Here is a 21,657-nt window from a genome sequence, read left to right as displayed (position 1 = left end):
GGCTTACCTATGGAATGTGCTAAAATTTTTTTTCTAGTTGTTTGTGAAATTGGGGCTGAACAGTTGGACTTCATTGTGACCCCCAGTGTACAGGAGTTATTCTTCCATTGGGAGCTCAGATTTCTTTTTTTATTTACCTTTTTGGGGATGGTATACATTTCTTTGGAAATCTGCTAGGAAAAGAGACTTTTTTCCTCCCTCCCCCCCCCAAGAGAAATGCCTTTTGTGTTTTCTACACTGGGTTATTTTATGGTGTGAAGAAGGTAGTCATTAGTAAATCGTTATTTATATTTTGAAAGGTCTACCTTTTGAGGTTTTCTCAGAATCTTTTTTATAGAAAATAATGTTATAGGTTTAGGAATCCCAAAATGAGTCTTCATATATTTGTAGACTTGACTTCAGTTTACACTTGATAATAAACCTTATTACAATGTCCTTAACCTTGGGGCCGGCCCGGGCCCGTGACTCACTCGGGAGAGTGCGGTGCTGAGAACACCAAGGCCCCGGGTTCGGATCCTATATACGGATGGCCGGTTCGCTCACTGGCTGAGCGTGGTGCTGACAACACCAAGTCAAGGGTTAAGATCCCCTTACCGGTCATCTTTAAAAAAAAAAAAAACAAAACAAAAACAAAAAAAAACCAATGTCCTTAAGCTAAAAATTGCCATTGACATAAATAGATCAATGTTACACCATTTGTAGGCCTAACCACTTCAAGATGAAAGTCCAGACATTTTATTGCTTTGTTTAATTGTCCACTTTATCAAACATTGTCTCTGGCATATAGTAGGCATTTCACAGTCCCTTGACTGAAAAAAAAATTTGGTAAACTTTTTGTAAGGTTGTACCTTGGATTATTATCTGGCCAGAACACAGAACCAAGTATTCCAGAGAAAACTTTGGTTTGTTTATCTACTTTCTCCAACATGTTGATTTTTCTGCCTAGTGAGTGTGGTTATCAGGAAGAAAAAGTGGTTGTGACAAGACTTTTTTTTTATTATATGATTCTATTTATATGAATTGTTCAGAATATGCATATCTATAGAGACAGAAAGTAGATTAGTAGCTACTTAGAGCTAGGAGAGATGGGAGATTGAGGGGTGTTAGCTGAAGGGTACAGATTTAGAAGACGTTTTTACATCTACTTCCTCTTCAATATGTTTTGTTTTCAACAAGACTATTATAGATTCACAAAAGCTAGAAATTTATTTTCTCATTTAAAATACTGACAGTTTACTTTCTCTTTCCAGAGATTCAAAATATTATTTATTTGTTTGTTTGTTTGTTTGTTTGTTTATTTGGCAGCTGGCCAATTGTATTTTAAATATCTAGGCATTTTTATATGACACGAGTTACGAAAGGTTTATGTTTTAGAACAAACTCTATTTAAAACTGAAATTTTGATTTTAAAGTATTTCTAACAATTTGTAGGATTCACTAGCTTAGTAAGCTGTTTTACTAGATTGTCAAAAAGAGATTTGGCTCCAAAATGACATTTCGATAAGCAATTCTCTGGAAACAACTTAGATTTCTACTCTAGAGAATGGGTACCTTTGTGATATATTTAGTTGATGGAATACACTACAGCATTTAAAAAGAACCAGACCTTTATGCATTATATGGATAGACCTTAAAACCAAAACTACAGAGTGAAAAACACAAATTTCAAAATATTATGTATTTGCTATGTAAAAAACATCTCCTAAAACAGTATCACATACCATATAATGTTTATGAATATGCGTGTGTGTGTGTGTGTTTCTGTTGCTTATAACAGAACACCTGAAACTGGGTAATTTATAAAGAAATAAAATTTATTTCTTACAGTTTGGAGGCTAGCAAGTTCAAGGTTCAGGGATCACATTTGGTGACTCTTCACATAAACACAGGGTGTCACATGGTGAGAGAATGGCATGAGCAAGAGAGCAAACCTCACTCTCTTTATAAAGCCATCAGAACCATGCGCATGATAACTCATTTCTCCATGAATGGATCAATTCATTTATGAGGGCACAGTCCTCAAGGTCCAATCATCTCTCAGATGCCTTGCCTTTCAAATACCATAATTGGATTTCCCACCCTCTTAGCACTGTTAACAGTGGCGATCAAGTTTCCAGTACATGAACTTTTGGGGAGCTCATGACCCATAGCAGTGTGTGTGTTGTACGCGTGTATGAATGAACAGTAGACTGGCTCTCTATCAAATTCATGATAGTGGTTGTCCCTGGGAGAAGAGGAACCAGAATGGGGAAAGGAATATAAATCTATGTTAAAAAATAATCTGAGATGATATAATTATTTCGTTTAATGGGTTCATGGTCATTTATTATGAGGTCATTATATTTATGGTCATTATATTTATTTTCTAGTACTATTTGTACTACAAAAAGTTCATGAAAAGATTCTTGTTATCTTTTAATTCTATTTTTCCATGAACTTTGTGAAGTAGCCTTGACATTTGGACTTCTATTAACACTTATAATAAAAAATTCTGTGTAATATTTCCTGATGGAATAGACTCCAACTAGGAACCATACACTTATCAAGACTGTGGGAATGAGACTGAAACATTGTTTAATACATCTACTGTTTCATGAATTCATTATGTGAAAAATAAAAATGAACAGAACTAATTTCTTTTTTGGCAGCTGGCCAACAGAATGAATTTTGAACATGAAGAAAGCTTCAAGCTGGCCTGGCTCCTGGGAAGCTATGATAGCTTACAGGTTAGGAATAAAGACCCCAGCCGAAAAGTGCCTAGTCCCAAACCAGGCTTAATACCTTTTAGCTTGAGACCTTGAGCAAATCAATTTTCTCTCGGCCTCAGTTTCTTTATCTATAGAATGAGAATAATGGTTCCCATCTCAGGTCTGCTGTGAGGCTTTATGTGAGTTCGTGCATGTGAGGCCTGGAATGTAGTAGGCATGCAGCACAGATGAGCTATGATTATTTTCATCACCATCTCTGCTGTCAGCAGCCTCAGTTCTTTCAGTGTACCGTTTTCATTCTCACCTCCTAATCTTTGCAAATGCTGTTTGCTCTGCCTGGAATGTTCTTCCTTACTATCCTTTTCATCTGGTGAACTCCTCATCGTATGGAGCTGCTTTCTGTCCTTCTCTACCTGGGTCAGTTCCTAGTCCTGCCACAGTTGTGATTTGATTTCTTGTGAACCACTTGCTAATGTCTGCCTCTCTGGCTGGATTGTAAACTATTCTTCAGTATGGTATCCTCAGTGCTTAGAACAGTGTCTGGCAGAGAGTAGGCACTGGGAGATTCTTTACTGAATGAATCAACACCGTTACTCTAGAAGGTGAGAACGTTCAGAGTTAATTTTATCAAGAAATGAATTTGACTCAATGCATTTTGCCTCAAGGATTAACCTACTGGTATTAGGAAGTAGATCTAGGATTGTATAGTTTCATAAGAAATATTTACCATATGTATTGGTTTACTTGTAATAATAAATTATAAGGTACCCCAAATTTAGATTCACCTCATATTTGTAACTTGGCTTTAGGAGATCATCTGATGGATACTGGTATAAGTATTATCACATATTTTCGTTTGCTGTGGAAAGCAGGAGAGTTTCTAATACTGGAATCTTAAGGTTTGGTATATGCTTATCTGATTGTTCACCCTTAAGCTAACTCATTTCTTTCTTTTAAAAATAACAAAAGAAAAGGGCCGGCCAGTTAGATCACTTGGTATAGCATGGTGCTGATAACACTAAAGTCAAGGGTTCTGATCCCTGTACTGGCAAGCCACCAAAAAAAAAAAAATAAATAAATAAATAATAAATTAAATAAGTAAATAAATAAATAAATAAAGTGAAATAAAACAAAAATAGTTTTTAAAAATAAATAAAAATAGCAGAAGAGGTAAGGAGAAAAATTAACAAACAGGAGTTGATACCTTCCTATGGGCCAGAATAATTTGGGCTTATTCAGAATAAACTGACAGTATAAGTAGTTTGAAAAAGGAGCTTTTCTAAAACGGAATGTTATTTGTAGCTTATAAGCAAACTAAAAACAGTGAACCCTTTGGAAGGGGACTTTCAGAGCTGGCCAGAGGCAGAAACTGGTTCCCTCTTAGCTGTAGGTTTATTTACTGTTGGAGAGAAACATAAGAATGCTTCCAAATTTGAGGAAAGACTGTGTATTCAGAATCAGCATATTTCTCCAGGATAGGTATCACATTGTATTTCAAACTGATTGAAAACTCAAATTTGTTAGAGAAGTTGAGGAGCAGATCAAAATATGATCAAGCGAGAAACAGGTACTTTGAAAGCATTGAAGGAATTCTTATGATCCAGGTAGGTGGTAGGGAAGTGAAATTCTAGGGCTGGGAAAATAATGAAAAGCCCTACAGTGCAAAAGAAGACTGCAAATTGTGGCCTTGGGAGACTTTCCCTTCCCCCCTTAGAGACACCTGGTTTTATAACAGAAATCACTGGAAAAATTTACTTTAGAGCCATGTTGTACTGAAATCATGAATTCATGAATTTGTTCATTGCACAGAACGCATTTATTTGGTTTTTCACTTACTTTCCAAGCTCAGAATAAGAGCACCATTTAAAAAGTGTAGTTGAAACATTTCTTCTTTAGAATTGTGCAAAACTAATTACTGCTTGGCGTATGAGCTTGAGGGATATTGCAAAATAGTAGGATACAACATTTTTTTTGGAAATTTGATTGTGCGGACTTACAAAACCCTGCTAATAACCACATGCTGGGAAAGTGAAGGAAAATGGTCAGGGCCATCTCAGCAAAGAAATGCTCAGATGTTCAGAATCTTGCGGAGCATTTGATGTAAATATGCACGTGTGCCCAGGTGTTCCTTGGTTATTGTCTAATGTAATTGCGCAAGTGTGCCCAGGTGTCCTGGGTTATGACTTAAGTATAAAGGAAGAGTGGCTCTGATCTATGGCCCCCTGCCCTCCACCCTGGGGAGCAGGAGGGCACAGTGGAGGCTGCTACTGCTGTTGGAGGCTGTTGCTGCCAGTGTCCTGGGACCCCTGAGAAACCGCGGCCACTGCCGCTACCACTGCTGCTGGAGGCTGCTGTAAGCTGCTGCTGACTGAGCTCGTGTCATCTGCCAACAGCTACCAGGATCTTTCCCAATTACCTAGTGTGGACCTGCATGTGAGGAGTCTGGTGACCCAGTCTGTACAATGAGTTTGAAGGGTCTGAGTCCTAACCTGACAATTGGTGTAGTTGTGTAGCTTTACACCACATAAACTGTTTATTAGTCCTCTGTCTGAAAAGCAGGATTGGGGAGGACTTTTTAAATCATGTAGTTAGAAGACTTTGTGCAGTGATCACACTTCGGGAAATACTGGTTTAAGTAGCATTCCAATAGTCCTGTCCACCCTACATTCTTATCACTCACAGCGTGGGCCACAGACGAACAGCTTTGGCATCACTTGCAGGAAATGCAAGTAATCAGGCCCTGCCCCAGACTTGCTGATCAGAATCAGCACCTTAACAGGATGCTCAGATGATGCTGACAGACATTAAAGTTTGTTAAGTGCAGCTCTACAAACCCCTGCCAAGTGGACCTTAGAATACCTTTAGTAACGAGTGACCCACTATCCAACAATGCAACCTATATTATCATTAGCTGTTCTTCCTAGTACTGACCTCAAACCTAACTTCTTGAATTTTGTATTCATTGGTCTTGACTTAACCCCCTGATAGCCTTCAGAGCCCAGCGAATTCCTTTGTGATGAAGGCCCTTCAAACACGAGACTGGGCTGTCTTGTATTTTGATTTAAGTTTTTCAATGGGTAGGTAAATCTCCATTCCCCCAGCTGTTCCTGGTATGACCTTGCTTGAGGTTTCTGTACTAACCTATACAGATTAAATAATCTTAAGGACCCTTCCAACTTTCAAATTGTGATTGATCCTTTATTCCACTTAGTAATAACTGGTGGTGGGTAGAAGATAATAGAAACTCAGGCACTATACTTTCTGTACATTTGGGGAAAATAATTCTGAAACAAATTTATCATGATTATAGTTTTTTAGGTTCAAAATTCTGTCTCACAGTGAATACTTCTAATAGTAGCCACTAAAGAGTACCACTTTTTGTTGTCTAATTTTTAAATGGGTCAACTGCTTAGCACTTCACAAGTGAAATGTGTATAGAAATATGTAGAAATAAGCATTTTCTGTTTTTCTACAAATTTTAAAGCTTATGTACTTTTAGAAAAATATTCCCCATAATCCACAACTGAGCACATTGTCTGATTTCATTTTCCTCTAATACCTCAGTAATGTGTTTTACACACAATCTAACATCTAGAAATAATCTTAGTGTATTCAACTATAAAATTTTCTCTATTAGGGACACCTGTACTCCCATGTTTATTGCAGCGCTATTTACAATAGCCAAGAGTTGGAACCAGTCTAAATGCCCATCATCAGATGAGTGGAAAAGGAAAATGTGGTATATCTACACAATGGAATACTACTCGCCATAAAAAAATGAAATATTGCCATTCACAGCAACATGGATGAACTTAGAGAAAATCATATTAAGTGAAATAATCCAGGCATAGAAAGGAAATACCACATGTTCTTACATGTGGGACCTAATAAAAATAAATGTACAAGCAAACAGGGAGAGGAAGAAAAAGACACAGCAATCACAATAATTCCTTGAACTTGTTAATATAAGTGAACAGATATGATGTTGATGGGAGGAGGGGGTGTAAAGCTACACGACTACGCCAGTTGCCGAGTAAGGCAAATCGTAACTAAAGCCAAAATGTTTCATTGTTTTAGTTATACTAAGTTTCCATTTATATTGTCACGGCTAGGACTCAGACCCTCCAAACCCATTGTACAGACTGGGTCACCAGACCCCTCACATGCAGGTCCATGCTAGGTAATTGGGAAAGATCCCAGGAGCTGTTGGCAGACGACACGAGCTCAGTCAGCAGCAGCAGTAGCAGCGGCAGCCTTTCAGGGCATCCTGGGGACACTGGCGGTGGCAGCAGCAACAGCCTCCAATAGCAGTAACAGCATCCCTGGGGTGGGGAGCGCTGTGGATCAGAGCCACTCATCCTTTATACTTAAGTCCATAACCCAGGACACCTGGGTGTATATGTGCAATTACAATAGACAATAACCAAGGAACACCTGAGCTCACATGCATATTTACATCAAATGCTCAGCAAGATTCTGAACATCTGAGGGGCCTTGACCATTTTCCTATATTTTCCCAACAGGGGGAAAAGGAGAAATTGGTAACAGGACATGAAAATCAACTACATTGTATATTGATAAATTAAATAATAAAATAAATTATTTAAAAAAAAAAGAAAATATTCTCTGAGAGAAAAAAAAAATGAAATGCATACTGCTATGGAACTCAAACATTTATCAGGATATAGAACATTAGCATGACCTCAGAATGTTCTCTTATGGCCCTTCCAGTCAATCAGCACAGGCCCCAGAAGCAAACTCTGTTGTGATTAATATTGTCATAGATTACATAGGCCTACTCTGGGACTTCATGATACAAATGGAATGACGCAGTGTGTTTTTCTTTTGTATTTGACATCTGTCACACAACATGGTGCTTTTGATATTCATCCATTTTGTGTATCAGTAATTCATTCCCCTTTATATCTGGTTAGTAGTCTATCGTATGAATATAACACATTTTTTTAATCCATTCTCTTGTTGATGGGCCTTTGGTTGTTTCCCAGTTTAAGGTTCTAATGAATAAAGCTGCTATGAATATTCTTGAACAAAAAAAAAATTTTTTTCTTTATTTGGTAGAATCTAATTTTTTATATTACTATATGATTTTCATAATAATCAAGCATAATTATTTCCCTATTGAAGGACATTAGAGTTCAGAAATGGCTTCTGAAATAAAATATTCACCATATATATATATATATTTTTATGAATTCCTAAGAGTTTTTAAAAAAATAACATATTTTCTATTAACACAAGAGAGTGTAGGGGCAGAAAAATACTTCCATCCTTTTAGGGTCTCGCTGGATAGATTAACTGGAGAAAAGCATATAAATTTGTTTACAAATATTTTATGTGGTATGGGAGCCCTCATAAAGAAAGAAAGACCCAAAGAGGCAGTTAGTCAGTTATTTATATACTGGATTGAACAAAGAATGGTAAACTAAAAATGTAACTAAATTATGTGAGGAGGTGTAAAGGAGTTATTCTAACAAGGTCTGTACAGTATTTTCTCAGTCTCAACTTCTTGTCCTTGAAGATGAGGATGTTGTTTCTTCTAGTGTAGGAAGAGTGTCTTTAACGTGGGAATTTCTTCTGCTTTTAAGAAGCAGCACAAAGGTCAAAGTGATTTTCTTGCATCTGCTGTTTTTCAAGTGCCTTTAACCTAGTCAGTATGTTGAAATAGTATATTTAAAGCCCTTTATTTCCCCCATCTGTAACTTCCCTAGAAATTTTACATATTAAAAGCTGAGTAGGTGGCTGTGGAGAGAATTGGGTTTATAGACAAGTGGCAAGAGATCTTTAAAGGGAGAGAGGAACATAAATTGAAACAAGCAGCAAAGAACAAATCTACGTATACTGTCCAGTATCTTCTAGAATCAGTTGCTTAGTCATGACAATAGTTTAGTCCAGGTAAGCAGTTGTGATTTCTTTTAGGGGTAATATTGTAGGTGGACTCCCATCTGAGTTAGGCCTTTGTGGTATAAGAATAAGAGGCTTTTCTATGGAAATAAAAGGAAAACAAAGGTTAATGATTGGAGCAAATTATAAACTCAGTTTTTAGTCCAGAGGGCAGTCAGTTGGGAAGATTTCTAGATATTGGACTCAAAGCATCTTTAGCTGGATTGGGGACATGCAGTGATAAGTGATAATCTGACATATTTTTCTGTTTTGTAGTTTGCATCACGTGTTTCGATGAACTTTCTGGGTATCTCCTACAGCAACAGGGATCAAAGTTGTTCACATGTAACCTTTTGTGGTGATTTCTCTGAAGTCTATGTCTAGTCGTCCAACTTTAGATTTTAGGGCTTCCAGAAAAGGGCAGTTTTAATTTTCTAGTGATTCTAAGTCAGAAGGGTGGAAGACAAATTGGAAATATTAGTTTGTAGAGTTGCAGCCAGATATTGGAGAAAATGAGAAGAATTTAGAATCCAGTCCAGTTTGTAGGTAGATGACAAAATCCTCAAAAACTAGAATCCAATAATAGGTGCAATTATAGTTTTCTTTTGAAACATAATTTTTACTGTTCATAATGACCCCCGTTTTTACCAAAATTGGTCAAAGTAAAACTGATTTGTTTGTCAAATAAGTTTAGTTTCATTAAACTTGGCTGCTTATTTACATAAGTGCAGCAAGATTGATCATAAAGACTTTTAAAATTTTGCTCTCCTGGAACTTTTAATAAGGAATCTGAGATTGGGCTTTTCAAAGCTTCTTAAGGCTAAGAAGCCAAACAGTGGACTTGCCACCAGCTTTTGCCTATAACACCTATAGATTTGGGTGAATTCCTCTCTTTTTGAGGTCCCCAAAATATCCTGAGGTTCCTAAGCCTGCCAGGAAGTGACATTCCTTATTCACCTGTGAAGTCATGAATACTTTCAAGCCATATACCATGCTAGATTTTCCAAAGTGCTTTACAAGCACTGAATCCGTAAAGTCAACCCTAGTTCCTTCAAGTTTTCTGGTTATATCTGAAAATATGACATTCCAGTCAAAGCCTTGGTAATATAATCAATGTTTCCAATTGTGTCCTGTTACAAGGAGAAGAGATTCTTATTGAACCCATGCAAATAATCATATTGCCATGAGAATAAGAATATTCACTGATAGTATTCTAAATTTTAGAGGGATCAGGTAGGGAGAAAAAGATAAATGTCTCATTTCTGCTTATACTTCACAAAATTGCTGTAAGCTATAGACAGTTTAAGAGAAAAAAAACACGATTTTTTAAAATCTGGAAAACAAAACATTAAAGAATCAGCAAAATTTCAGCAAAATATCATAAAAATACCATAATTCTTTTTTATCAGTTCACTCAGTCCCGTGTAATTAATTCTTGTTTTGCTTGATTTGTAATTAGCAGTTTTATGAATCTAGTTTTTCCATTAGAGTTTTGGAAATAAGTACTCTGTATTCCAGAGTACTTATTAGAGTCTTTTCCATGAATCTCTGAAGAAGTAACGATTTCAGACCGTAGCTGATTGTAAATGCTTTCAGAGAAGAACCAAAGTAAACAATAGCTGTCTGTGAATGACAAAAGGCTTCATTTTTTATTTCTATTTTTCTTTGCGGCTGGCCAATATGGAGATCCAAACCCTTGACCTAGATGTTAATCAGCAACATGCTGTATAACCAAGTGAGCTAAATGGCCAGCCAGACAAAAGGCTTTAAATGGCCATGGTTAAAGACCTGATGAGAGAATTCAGACGAGTGTGGTGCTGGAGTTTTTATGGTCAGCCACGTTGACAGATGTTATTGTGGCAAATGTTGTCTGACTTATTTCTTCAACAAACCAGAAGTCAAGTTAATTGTGTATGAGTTAATAAAAGACGTAAATAAAATAAAAAAGAGTTCATTATAATAATGATACAGTTAACAAGGAAATTTTGGTTATTTTCTGTGGCATACAACATTTTAACATAATTACTGAAATTATGACTTATAACTTTATACCAGGACATCAGATTTCTAGGAATTGTATACAGTTTCTGGAACACATATTAATAACATCCATATAAATATAACCCAAAAAACTTAAATGTCATTGTTTAACAATGTTTTCCATATGATTTAACAAATTTATTAAATAAGCCTAATTAGTTTAATATCTTTCTTTTTATAAAAAGAGAAAATAGGTCTTTTAAATCCTTCAGGGGCTCATCTGGAAAATCCCAAAGTTAATTTAAAGTCAGAATTTTGGGAAGTTGTCAAAAATGTCAAAAAGTTTAAATACTTGTTTGAATAGGACCACTGGTCACTGTGAAACAATACCACAGTGGCAAAAGATTTGAAAGGCATGGAAAAAAAGAACAAAAAACAAACCTGAGATCATTAATTATTTAGAAGACTCACTTTTCTTAAGCAATTGAAGATCTAATAAGAACAATATGAAGCACAGGAAATTATTAGGATAAAACACAAAATCTTTGTTTTTCTAGGCAAATTACTTAAGTGGTAATATAAAACACTTCTGTAATCTCTTACCAAAAGTGGACCAATACTCCAAGAAAAATTTGTCCTTTCAATAGAGAAGGCCAAATTCTAGTTTTGCTTCAGTTTCCTCATGATATTCAGGCTCATTTAAAAACCCTTATAATAAATTATCCAATTTAGTGAGCTCAACTATATAGGATTCTCGTTTTCTCTTTCCAACATTTTATATCTATGTGGTTTTTAATCCCTTATTTACTGATTCATTCTGAAATAACCCTTTTTATAACCTCCAAACTAAAACAAAATTACTTTTTTCCTAACAAAAACATGTCTTTTACATCCTATAATTTTCCTTACCAAAAATATATCTTATTTTCCTTTTATACTCTGCACAGTTATTTCCTCTGTTATTTCTAGTAGTTTTAATTACACATATTTTAATTAAAATTCTTAACTTTTAGAAATATAGTTTCTATTGAGAACTAGGAAGCAGGTGATTGTTGACTGTCATATACCAACATTCTGTAGATTAACACTATTTCATAATTTCTAGGAACATATGCTTTCTCATAGTACAATTTTTAATGTGGCACAGGACATGTTTATTAATAGATGCAAATATTTTTTGTTTCTCTGTAGTAAGAAGTCAACAGTAGATAAGCTTCAGCAAATAATGTTTCAGTATTAAATCTTATTTGGAAATGATCCAGCTATTCAATGAATATTCATCATTAAGCTTAGTATAACTTTAAGATTTTGGAAACTGTTTTTAAGTGGACATATAACACATAATCATTGTTGAAAAGTTCATTTATAAACTTTTATCTCACTTATATCTACATTTATTAATTTATTTTATTTTAACAATTATGTTTGAATTGTTTATGAAAACTTCCTGAGACATTAAACAAAGTCAGTCATTATCTCAAATTACTTTTCTTGTAGATCAAGCAAGTTTAAAAAAAAAATCACAGAAGCAAAGAACTTAAAAGTTAAAACATATGGTTTTTTTAAACTTTGTTTTTTCATTGTCATGTTTGATGTACATCAAGCAATTTATTTTTATTTATTTATTTAATTTAATTTAATTTTATTTTTTTAAAAGATGACCAGTAAGGGGATCTTAACCCTTGACTTGGTGTTGTCAGTGCCATGCTCTCCCAAGTGAGCCATGGGCCAGCCCCAATCAATTTATTTTTATTATACATTTTGTTCTTAGGTTGAATTTATAATTTTACAATCTTAAACATACATAAGCTTTTTGACTTGTAAACACAGGTAAAAAAAGTTGTTTGTTAGCATTATATTTAATGTTTACAACTCTGAAGACATGCCTATTTTAATTAAAGCAACACTTAAACTAGCTTTTTACTTACCAAAGATTATTCCAGATTGCATGGACTTGAAAAACATTTAAATTAGTTGTTATGATTCTGAGAAAATTCTTAATTTATATAAGCACTTATCTTTTTCCTTTAAGCCAAGTCTTCCCATAGGTACCAATAGGACAGTTGTTTAGGATGAGAGCTCTCTAAACAAAGTACTTTCATGTACAAAAGATCAAATCTCCAAAGTTATACCTACTTCAACCATGGCTCAGAACCAGTAAGCCTTTTTATGGCTTATAACCAGTAAATTTTGTGTGACTTACCATGGACACAAGAAGTGAGTCCCAAAGAGAGTACAAAGATACAGTCCCTCTTAAGATCCAAAGTCTCTCCAAAAGATAGCCTCCGAAAGCAAAGACCCTCACTGTTAACAAGCAATGAAGTTGGGACAACATATTAGTCTGTTTCTGTTGCTTTTATAACAAAATACTTGAAACTGGGTGATCCATAAAAAACCAAAATTTATTGCTTACAGTTTCAGTGGTTAGGAAGCCCAAAGTCCAGGGAACACATCTGGTGAGTCTTTTTTGGTGGTGGCTTTACAGCAATGCAGAGGTTTCACATGGCAGAAAATGGCAGCGCAGAGAGAGAGAGAGAGAGAGAGACTCTCTTCTCTTCTTTTAAAGCCCTCAGAACAATGCCCCTGACCACCACTTTTAATCCATTAATTAGGGCATGGTCCTCAGAATCTTAATCTCTTTAAGGCCCCACCTTTCAATTACCATAATAGGACTTCCCACCCTCTTTATACTGACACAGTGGGGACTAAGTTTTGGGGGGACATTCAACCATGGCAATTAAGACAAACTCCCCTGAGAGCTGGCATGGTGGGTCAAAAGTATATTTTGTTTTGGACTCTTAGCTGACTGATGCAAAAACAACAACTTGCATCCCCCAGCTGGTGGAAACCAGAGGGAATAGTCTCACTGGTCACAAAGCCAAGCTTCCAAGATATAAAACAAGGCAAAAGGAGAATTTTATTATGATTTTTCCTCCTTATGAAAAACCACACAAATGACAGACAAGGAAAACAAGTACTGTTCCTGGGAGGCTGTGGATCAATAACTAATGGATACTAAAAACCAAATTCACAAGGGTCACAATCCAAAGAACCAATTCTTACGAGTGTTTTTCTCCTGCCAATTCAAATTTGGAAAAGAAGTGACAAAGAAAAATATTTACCTTCCTCTTTCAACTGGGCACTGCAGAAAGAAATCCAGGAGAGCTGGCTTTGGTAAGAATTCCTACCTTCTTTCAGCTTTTGTCACATCTCTCAGGACCCCATGTGCAGGCTATGGAGCCAGTGGCACATCCCAGCCTTTTAGGATCCCTTCCTCATCGCTAGAAACTGCATGGGTGGAAAAACTCCATGTCCATCCTCTTAGGGTTCCAGCTGGGTCCAAGAATTAAATTGACATAAGATAGTTAACAAGAGAAAAGCATACAGATTTGTTTACAAGTTTTACATGGCACAGGAGCCCTATGAAGAAGCAGTTAGAGTCAGTTACTTATACATAGGATTGAACAAAGTATAGTAAACTGAAAATGTGACTGCATTGTGTGAGGAGACATAAAAGATAAGTTTTTCTAACAAGGTCTGTACAGTATTTTCTCAGTCTCAACTTCTTGTCCTTGAAGATGAGGATGTTGCCTTTCCTTCTAGTACAGAGAGAGTGTCTTTCACATGGGAATTTCCTCTTCTGCTTTTAAGAAATAGCGAGAAAGTCAAAGTGATCTTCTCACACCTGTTGTTTTCAGTTCCTTTAATTTAGTCACTATGCCAAAATAGCATATTTTAACCCCTTCAAGAGCTTGTAGTTTTTGTTGGTTTGTTTTTGCGTCAGCGTTAGTCGTGTGTAAGAAAAACTTTAGCAGGAGCCGTTTGAGATTTTTTTTCAATTTCTTTCTGAGGAAATGGCTCACAGCACATTTTTAAACTAGTTGCTTTTCTCAGTAATTCACCCATGCTTCCTTTTCTTTCACTTTCTTCTAGATATTTTTATTCTTCTCAACTTCCTCCTCATCCTCCTCTCTCCCTCTTCCCTTCCCTTCTGAGGGTTTTCAGAGCTGTAGCTCCCTCCCTCACCTCTGCATTTAACAATAAAGCTGTGTGTATGGGTGGGAAGAAGCTGAAAAGTAAGACAGATAGGGCTTTCATTACAGGTTGCTTTGGATTAAGTGAGCTGGAAATATTTTTTTTTCAAGGAGAGAGTGAGCTGGACCCTTTGAAAAACCAGTCAGGAACAACACTAATGTACTATGTGCTGTTGGATTGTTTTGTTTTGTTTTTGTGTTTGGTAATTTCATCATCCTATAAAGCATTTTTTAGGGGATCAGAAATGAGTTTATTGAAATAGTGTTTTCATTAAAATTTTTAATGGCTTTAAGTTTTTTGGGGGTACCTGAGCTATTCTTATAAATATGCTATCTCTGTGTTTTATTTCAGCACTTGCAAGTGAAGAAATAGCACAACTCTTGGTCTTGGATAAATTCTAGTAGAGAGGCCCCAACAGTTTAGCAGACAGCCTCCTGAGCCTTTGGCATCCTGTTCCCCCCTTACCACTCTTCACCTTCAGGACCAGAGGGCCTTTGGAAAACAGATTCCTAAAAGTGCCGGTAAGCAAAGAGAGCACTACCATTGTCTTAGATTCCTTAGATGTAAGTTTGAATGCTTGAAATGTTCTTATATAATATTTCTGTCTCTAGCAGGTGATGTTAAAATCCACTTTGCTTCTATATATACAGCTGCCTGTTATTTTTTCTCTTACTATTAGTTTTAAAGGCGGCCACAGGGCCTATGAAACTTAACGTAACCAATGACTCTTAAGCATATACCCAAATCAAGCTACAGAAGTTTTAAATATTTTTATTCTCAATCTGAACAGGACTTTTTTGGGTCAGTTCTAAACCAGTATGGAAGGAAGGAGTAAGAAAACTCTGAAGTTAAAACTAGAACATTACGTGCATCGCAAGTATCATTCAAGTTCTGCTGCTAACAAATTGTATAACCTTGAGTAAGAGGCTCTCTGGGCCTTGTTTTCTCAAGAGAATTAATTCTAGTTCCCTCCCTGTCTTTAAATGCACCAATTAATAGTAATTTCATTAAAGTACTTTAATGTAATTATTAGGCTTATTCTCCTTACTCCTGGAACCCCATGCACAAAATGCAGACACCAAATTATAACTACTCTAGAGCTCAAATGTCTACCAGGAATTAGCTACATGTTTTACCCATGAAACTATGTGGTCTTACTGATTTGTAAGGTTTATTAGATAACCATTATTCTACTAGCAAAGTTGTTACATTACAGTTCTCTTTGGCAATCTTTTTATGAAGGGCACTTATTGACTGAGAATATTATGCTTTAGTGGTGCTGGCAAATTTGAACATTCATAATGATCCTGGGATTTAGTCCTTGGGAGTTTCTTGAGCTCTTGCTTATTCATACTGAGATTATTCATGGTGGTTTTAAGCCCTTCCTCAGAATATTCCTGAGTCACTGGACTTGCAGAACTGTCGAGTACCATTAACCCCAGCTGGAGGTTGTGCTAGGTGCTCAGGTGTCTTATTGCCAGCAATATCTTAATTTGATGGAATCTGGGCTGTGATCATCTTGGTGATTTGTGGAGCTGCCTTTCCTGTCAATCTTTACATTTTCTGTTATCAAGAAGATGGAAGTATTTTGAAAGTCCTCATAGCATAATATTGGAAAGCATGGATTCTGGTACGTGCCTGGGTTCAAGTCCCGACTCTGCCACTTACTACTTGGGTACCCTTGGGCAAGTTATCATTTCTGTGTGTGTTAGTGTCTTTATCTGTATGATAGGGATGACAATAATACCTTTATTAATGGGTGGTTTTAGGATTAAAAGAACTCTACATTTAAAGCATTTAGGACAGTTCTGTCACGTAAGTGTTCAGTAAGTCTTGGCTATTTTTATTGCCGTCCCTTGTGCAGTGTTTATTCTTCTGTCTCCATTTTCTAGCCTAGGGCTGACAGGATTTTCAGTCTTCATCCTTACCTTGTTAGACATTGCTGAATCACCACAGTATTTGCTTCTAAGCCTACGAAACAATATATTAATCTTTCTCAACATTATAATGGATCCAAATGAGAGTGTAAGATTTGATTATTTATGTTCTTGATTTTGTTTATTGCTTCAAGACATAAATTTGAAATGCTGATTACAAATCTGGATTTTTTGTTTGTTGGTTTTTACTAAATCTCAGAGCAGTTTTATTTTGAAAAGCATAAAAAGGTGTGGTTTCAAGAGCCAGAAATAGGGTCTAATTCTAAGATTAGTTTTGCCAATGAATTACTGCTATTTTGAATGCCTTTCATTTTATATTCAGAAGATGAGTGAGGCTTCGTGTCACAGATACTTTGAAATGTTAAAATCAATGTGCAGAAATGATAGCTAGCATGGTAATGGAAACAATTTTTTGAGGCTATTATTAGCACGATGTTATGAGTTCTTTAGGATCGTTACCAGGATGTTATGAAGCTTGTTTTTTAATGAGGGCTTGGTGTATTGTCAACTAATACTTCACTAGTTTTACAAGAAGAATTAAAACAAGATTAGAAGAATCCTTACCATGTGCCAGAAACTTACCTAAGTGCTTTATATTTACTACTTAACAATACCTGTATTAGGTAGTATCATCACTGCCCATTTTACAGTTGAGGAAACTGAGGTATAAAGAGGTTAAGGAAATTTCCAGCTTTAGATGGCTAGTCAGAGGAAGAGCTGAGACTCAAACCCCAGGGGTCTGATTGCCAAGCAGGCAATCTTAACACCTAATTATGCTGCTACCTACAAAGAATAAATTGCGTGAAGAAGAAAAAAGTGAGAAGTTAGATGGAAGGACCAAATTATAGAAATCTTAAATGCTAGGCTAAATGATCTCATATTTATTTGGCAGACAGTGGGAAACCAGTGAAGATTTTTCTGTGAGGTGGGTAAGAGGAGGAGAGCTGAGCTTTGAGAAGTTTATGCCAGGTACAGTATGTGGGCTGGTTTAAAGGGAAGACATTAGAGATCATTGCCAGTAGCTGAGATGAGAAGTAATGAGAATTAGGAAACAAGATTAAGACAACAGGTTGAGAACACCTGTGTTTAGGTGGGTGGAGGAGGAAGAGGAAATCTGGAAGCACAGGCAGAGAGAGAGAGACCCAGGCCAGTGCAGTGCTACCCAAGGGGAGGCGGTTCAGGAATTGAAAACCACAGAGATCAGAGAGGATTGGAACGAAACAAAGATGAGTGGGCTTAGAGATATTAATTAATTCATTCCTTTATTGACTTGTTTATGCACATTGAATAAGTAAATATTGTGTAGCCGTGTGAGACAGGAGTTGTGCTGGAGGGGAACCCATGTTCTGTGCTACCAACTCTGCTACTTATTACCAAGATTGCCTTTGACACATTTTTTAATTTTTCTAAATACTGGCTGCCTCTTCTGTAGTATGGTACATAGGACCTTCCTGTGTCTAAATGCCCTCAACTGTTGCAGTCTTTCCAGTTCTAAAATCTGTAATTTTGGGGTCCAAGTTGTGAATAGCAATAATTGGAAATACTGTTGTAAATGTTTGGCCGGTGATTCAGTTGGCACTTTTAGATGAATCATAAGGAGATGCAGAATGAAGTGTGTGTCCCCCAGGTGTAATGTGAAGAGGAGTCCTATGTACTTCCTCTCAAAAATACCAGTAGTATCACAGTGATACTGATAGTAGATGGATAGACTGAATATAGAAAGGACAGTGTCCAGAGAATTTACAAAGAAACCACAAACATTCCCTAGAATGCTGAGGGAAAGTTTTCTCAAAGCCGCTTCTTTTCAAAGACAGTCTGACTAGTTTCTTCAGAGAAAATTCTGTTGATTGGAAGTGTTAAAAGGTCAAGCCCTAAAGATACAGCATGGAACTTAGAATGAGCTTCCAGGTCCCCTCAAAAACTGTTTGCTGTGAAGCCCTGCTACTGTTGGTGGGACACAATTCCTCTTTCCTCTAAGCTTCTCCAGCAGTGCTTCTCAAACACAGACCATCTGGGGATCTTGTTAAAATGCAGATCCTGACTCAGTGGATCAAAGGGTGGGGCTGAGATTCTGCATTTATACCAACTTCCCAGATGATGCCCCTATGGCTGGTCCATGTTCTACACTATGAGTAGCAGGGGTCTAAAATATTTTGCTTTACTTCTTATAACAGATAATCAAAATTATTTTGAAACACTATAACTCAGCTCCCTCACTGGACTGTGAGCTCTATTCCCATATTCTAAAGTAGAGTACATATGAATTATGAGTGCTCAATATTAATAGATTAAGAGATTCTTACCTTGGTCAGTGATTTGTATTATTCAGTAGCATTAATAATTTGAATTGTTATAGGTAGGGGCTTTTTTATTTTAACTGAGAGATTGGAGTAAATGTGTTTTTCAGTAAAAAGCACCAGAATGCAATATAAAATTTTTATAAAAAGTTAAACATACGTTTACCATATGACCCATGAAAATATATAACCACTGAAAGAGTTGTACTTGAATGTTCAGTGCAACTTTATTTACAAAAACAAAAGTCTGCAAGGAAATCAAATCTATTTTCTGATGAATCGATAACTCATGGTATAGCCATACAGTGGAAGCAATAAAAAAGAACAGCTCCTGGTGCGTGCAACAACATGGACAATTTTTTCAAAAGCACTATGCTAATTGAAAGAAGGCAGAAATAAGATACATACTGTAAAATTCCATTTATACGTATTTTAGTAAAAGCAAAACTATAGTGATAGCACATCGGGTTGTAGGGGCTAGGAGGTAAGGGTAAGGAGTTGACTACAAAGAGGAATAATGGAACTTTGGGGGTTGATGGAAATGTTTAGTATAGTGACTTTGGTGTGGTTGTTACGTGATGGTATACATTTTCCAAAACTTACCAAATTGTACACTTAAAAGTGGTGAATTTTATTGTATAAAATTTTATCTCAATGAAGCTAATTTTAAAAATTAGCCACATTGATTACCTGTTAACTGTATCTAATACTTCTTGGAAGCTGATATCAGTAGGATATGACTATGAGTTTACTTCAAAAAGTTTGTGGGTAAATAGAATTAAAAGATAATATGAGTCTTTTCATGAACTTTTTGAAATACCCCTAGTATAAGGAAATAGAGAAAATTTTCACTTTAAGAAAAGAAATGGGTCCCTGGGAGAGAATATGAATAAACAGCAGAAGCGTAAGAAGTTCCATTGAACACTTCCTTTCCTATTTGCAATGAAGCTGTCTGAAGAGAGAGAAGAGATCTTGAAAACAGGAACTACAGCTCATTTATTTTTAGCATCTGGTAGGGGTTGGTGTTAACCAAATGATTTTAGTGTGTCCAGCTGCACTATTAAAGAACAAAATTCTGCTGAAAAGTGGTTTCTTTCCTTTTTATGTTCTTTGCAATGAACACAACCCATTTTTAGGGAAGGGTTTGGTCATCTGCTTTGGAAGTGAGGGCTTAGCTTTAATTAGGTGAAAATCTGCCTCCATACGCTAAAGATGAAATCCGGCAGAAGCACTGGCTTTCTTGAGAGACTGAAAGAGAAGGGTATATGTGTGTGTGTGTGTGTGGGAACTAGCTGCATGTCATTGTATTAGCGGAAGAATCGGGGGAGGGGAGAGAAAGAAAGAAAGTTAATTATACATGTTTCCTTTCTGCCATGCAGAAAGAAAACAGCTATGTATTTAGAAATCTGTCGAAATTTATAGAGTTGGTCTAATTTGTTGAAACTACACAAATCTATTTTTTTGGAGGTGTCCATAAATCAAATTATAATTTTTTATTAATTTACTCAGTAGTGTCAGAGGTTTTTTTTTTTTCTTAATTTGTTTCAAATAGCAGTAGCTCATAATTTCAGATTTAAATGTAGATTTTACAGGTGTAAAATTGCATATGGCTTAGTTCTGTATGTGCTGTTCTTTATTTATTTAATTATGGCCTATTAAGAATTTTCATCAGAAAATTCTATCAGAAAATCCCATCAACCAGACTACTGATTTCTTAAGATTTATGTCTTTGTTTAATTTATCTTTTTAATTATATCTCTTAAATCTCTATAATGTTTCCAAATAAGTGTATTTTAATAAATGCATACATTTAATGTGTATCATCCCTTTGTTTTATTTTAAAAAGGTATTACTAAGTGAATATATTAAATTCACACTGTTATAGTTAAAAAATACAGTAATTATGGTTTTCCATAATGTGCAATTGAAAAGTGTGGGCTTTGAAATTAGACCGATCTCAGTTGGCATTCTTGCCACTGCTCTGAGTATTAAACACATCTAGCATGGGGATGATAATACCCCTGATTTCATCCTTATGGGGAAAAGGGCTTAGTTCTGTACTGGGCATTTACTATGTGTAATAAACTGTGCTATTATTTACATGATCATCACTCCCAGAGAGTAGAGGTCCTTGGTGTATAAATGAGGCTACCCCACACATTTGGACTATCCAATTAGCAATAAGGATTGTACTTAAAAGAGTGTAGTAAATGAGTTGAAGAGGACTGTGGCCTTTACATGTGTTGCTGTGGGGTCCTGTGTGTCTCCAGTGAGGCTTGGGCTGTGTGGAGATGGCTAGGTCTATGAGGTTTAGGCTCAGGGGACCTATGGAGTTGGACTAAAAAAAAAATCTAGACATTAATTTGCAGCTAGGCTGGAGCATCTGTTGTTCTAGGTTTGTTCACATAGACATGTGATTGCAGCTACTAAATCACAAATGGAGCAATAGCACAAAGAGGAAGGAAGGTAGGATGTAAGGTCTGTCGGCAAGGCCACATGCCAGACAGTCTCGAGGGTGTCATTGTGATCTGAGGACTGGTGCAGAACTGAATGGAGGAAGGCCTCTCCAACAGCTGAATGGACACAGGTGTCAGCAGGGCCACCTGGTAAAGGTATGGAGGTGAGCCATGAACAAGGGCACCTGGCTAAGGGGAGAGTCGTGGCTAAAATCTAGCTGCTGCTGAGATATTAGATATCAGTAATAGGTGCCCACAGTCTGTTTGGAGTCAGAAGGGATGTTCTTTTCTAATTTGCACAGAGATGCAAGTTATTGGGTATTATTGAACAGCAACATGCTGG

The 21,657-nt window shown here is 36.3% G+C and overlaps 1 protein-coding gene across 3 annotated transcripts in view; it reads left to right on the top strand.

Annotated features, from left to right (window-relative positions):
- ST3GAL6 (ST3 beta-galactoside alpha-2,3-sialyltransferase 6) overlaps window positions 1-21,657 on the top strand; it is a 73,819-nt gene that overhangs the window by 14,196 nt on the left and 37,966 nt on the right. For all 3 annotated transcript variants that reach the window (XM_063092655.1, XM_063092639.1, XM_063092649.1), the window contains exon 2: window positions 14,976-15,145. The gene's annotated coding sequence lies outside the window, so the exon portion shown is untranslated. The remainder of the gene's footprint in view (window positions 1-14,975; window positions 15,146-21,657) is intronic.

Source organism: Cynocephalus volans, chromosome 1, assembly GCF_027409185.1.
Source record: "Cynocephalus volans isolate mCynVol1 chromosome 1, mCynVol1.pri, whole genome shotgun sequence".
Taxonomy (NCBI): Eukaryota; Metazoa; Chordata; class Mammalia; order Dermoptera; family Cynocephalidae; genus Cynocephalus; species Cynocephalus volans.
The sequence above is the reverse complement of the archived record's forward strand: the minus strand, read 5'-3'. Positions and strand labels throughout refer to the sequence as shown.